Below are 3516 nucleotides of genomic sequence, written 5' to 3' on the forward strand. Positions count from 1 at the left end.
ATGTTTTCTATTTCCCACTATAAGTACCTAGAGGGCAAAATCTATTCCCAGTAAATTTATTTATATAGTATTCATAGATAGCACAAGGGCTAAATCTTTACTATCTGATTAAAATAAATGATTTTTGTAATAGACTTAGGATTTCATTGGTTTTAGGAAGCTCCTAGTTAGGAAACTTTCTCTATTGATGCAAATCAGCAACTGTTCCCTGATTTATAACTTTAAAGGGTTTCCTGGAACACTGAGAAGTAAGTAGCTTGTCTAAAGTCACATAGCCAGAATGGGCCAGAAGCAGGACTTGAACTCAAATCTGAATAGCGGGACCACCTCTCTCTCCACTACACCATACTATCTCTCATGAGAAATGATGATCAATAATATTGTTTGAGTATTCTATAAAGTACTATGAGAAATAAGCATAAAATAATGACCTCTCAATTATACAGATATTATTTGTCTGGCAATCTTGATTATAATAAATACAGCCAAGAACTAGAGAATAAACAAAAGTGGTCTCTAAGTAGGCAAAATACATCTCAAAAGTCATTAATTAAGAATCATGTACTTAATAGCATTCTGGTGGTCAAGAGAGTAAACTGACTGAAAGACTGAATGAATGAATAGAAATGAGAGTCAGCAATGATGCAAAGCTGTCTCCTGGGAGAAACCACAGGCACCCAGGCAACTTGCATGTTCAGGAAGGAGTATTTGGCAAGAGACTTTGAGAAGCAGGGAGAGAGATTGTTCTGGGAAGGTGACTTAGATCTGTGTACATACTAGAGAAGGAGAGACTAGAGAATTACAGTTAGGTTTCAATTAATGAGAAAAATGAATCATTGGAAGTGGTTGCAAGTAAATGAATCTGCAGTATTTAACTTTATAGGAAATAAGCAGTGAGAATTCAGATAAGGGGACCACTTCAAAGGAATCATTCTTTGCACTAACTGGCAAAGCTTTTTTTTCTATTTTTGTAAGAGTTTTGCACTCCATCATTTGTTGGTTCTATGTACTAGCTAAAATCGTAGTCTCCAGACATCATGGTTAAGGCCAGTGTGGGAATGTCTAAATAAATCACTGAATTCTCTATGTGAGTCTTCAAATATTTCTGCCTCAGAAATTGTGATGGTCTTGGTCAGCTTCAGAGTTCCTTAGAATTCTAGATTTATAACTTGCAAAAAAGCTACAACACATTAGGAGCAGGAATTCTGAGGGCTGAGTCACAGCTCCTGAAGATAGGTAACAATGGCTGACATTAATATATCACTTTAGAATTTACAAAGTATTTTATAAATTCTGAGGGACCTAATACCAATTCTTGCTTTCTCTAGCAAGTTAGTTTTTTCAGAAAAAGACTATATTATTTTCCTTTAGGTTCTAGGAGTATCTTTGAATGGGAAAGATTATTTGTTTCTAGAATGAAAGCCCCCATTCTGGTGTGCTCTCAATAACAATCTCTAATTTTTAGCTCCTTAATATAATCAATATCATTGATCAGTATTTCAAAGGAATATTTGAAATTTCCACATCACATAAATAATAAGATAAATGACTAGACAATATTTCTAATTCTCACATACTCTTCAATAGCAATTATGCACAGGAGATAAAATTTCAGCTGTCTCCATCATCTAGATTCTAGAACATCAACAATCTAAAATAGACTAAAAACTCAGTAAAATCATAGCAAAAAAGGCGACTTGCCAGACCCTAACACTTTCCAAGAGATAATGAAACCACAGTGGGACATTCCTGAGTGACTTAAAAGAAAAATAAGAATTAGGTAAGCAAAGTTTACAACTTACATAGTCAAAAAAAGTAGACTATTTCTATTTTGAAAAACTTGAATTCACAGGGGCAAATTTAAACAAAGAAACAAAAGAGAGAATAATTGGTTTGTAATGTGAACACATAGAAGGGAAAGACAACCTGAAGGAAGAGAAAGAAAAAATAATAGCATTAAAAGTAAACATGATCTCCTTACAAGCAAAACATGTGGCTCTTTAAGACTGACTATTTTGAGACAACTTGAGAATTGTAGAACTCCCAGAAGAATGTCAAAATACCTGAACACTTTAATCCAAGAAATAATATTTTAAAACTTCCAAGAAATTCTAAATACAGAAAATAAAGGGCCAATCCAAAGAATCTACAGATTACATTTAAAAAAACCTATCTGCAAATTTCAAGATATAGAGTGATAAATTGACCAATTTCATTGACAATCAATAAAATCTGCAACTAGAAGAAAGATCTACAAAAATGAAAGAAAAGGAAATGTATATATTAAAACTGTTTTGAACTCACCAAAAACTAAAGCATAGATTGGAACAAAGGAATTCATTCAAAAAATATGAAGGGACTTAACTGTAAAAACCACTGCCTTATACCAAAAGAACTCTTTCTCCTAACAACTCAGTCCCCTGTAGGGGTTTCAGGGGAGGGATAGGTACAAACTTAAAAGCTTAAAGTATTTGTCACAAAATACTCCCCTCATCAACTTTAATTTTGAATGTCACATAGCTGGTGCACAAAATTGTTCCCTTACTGAAGGAAAAAAAAATGCTTATGCATGGCTACTGAGTGAATTCACTGCTCTATTTGATTCTGAAAGCTTCTTCTCACTGGACTTAAGGAACTCTAGTCCTAGATTTCTGGTGATTTGCTTTTCTGTTCATAACTAGTTCCACTATTCCTTCATATTGGAAGAGGAAAGAACAGACATAGAATAATCAAAAACAGGAACAAGGTCATGAGTTTAAGGTTTCAGGTCTGCCCAATTGGAGAAAGCAGGCTGTTGGTGTCATCTCAATTGGGATTTAAAACAGTTATAGTCTCATATGCCACCAAAGAAATAGAGCAATTTGACTAATTAATGTTTTTTTTTCCTTTTCCCCTTCATCCACTCAAAGTTTCTCTTCTTCACAGACTAAAAAGATAAGACATGTTTGTAGTATAGCTGCATTATTTCAAAGTCTACATTAGAGAGTGCAGCAGGTAGAGCAGGTTCTTATTGATTAGTTCTCCAATATGATTAAATTTCACTCACTTGAATTTCATAAAAATCATGAAGTAAATACTAGTACAATGATTATTCCCATTTTACAGATAATTAAAGTTGAGGGAGGTTAACTGACTTCCCCATTTTCACTTAGTTAATCAGAGGCAGGATAGTAACTTGGGTTTTCTGACTCTTAAACAATATTTCCTGGCACTGGAAGGTCCCATGATTTCAATTATCACCTCTATGCAGATGACTTTCAGAGCTATTTGTCCAGATATAACCTCTTTACCAACTGATAGTTTCATATCTCCAACTGCCTTTTAGATATCTCAAACTGGGTGTCTTATAGCCTTTTTAAGCACAACTTGTCCAAAACTGAAGTCATATCTTGCCCAACCTCAAACCCTTCCCAATTTGCCTGGTACTGTAGAGGATACTGCCATCTTCTCAGGAACCCAGATTCATAACTTAGTTGTGTTCCTCAACTCCTAACCCTCTCTCACACCTCTAATATA

The sequence above is a fragment of the Macrotis lagotis genome, chromosome 1 (genome assembly GCF_037893015.1).
Source record: "Macrotis lagotis isolate mMagLag1 chromosome 1, bilby.v1.9.chrom.fasta, whole genome shotgun sequence".
NCBI classification, from domain to species: Eukaryota; Metazoa; Chordata; class Mammalia; order Peramelemorphia; family Peramelidae; genus Macrotis; species Macrotis lagotis.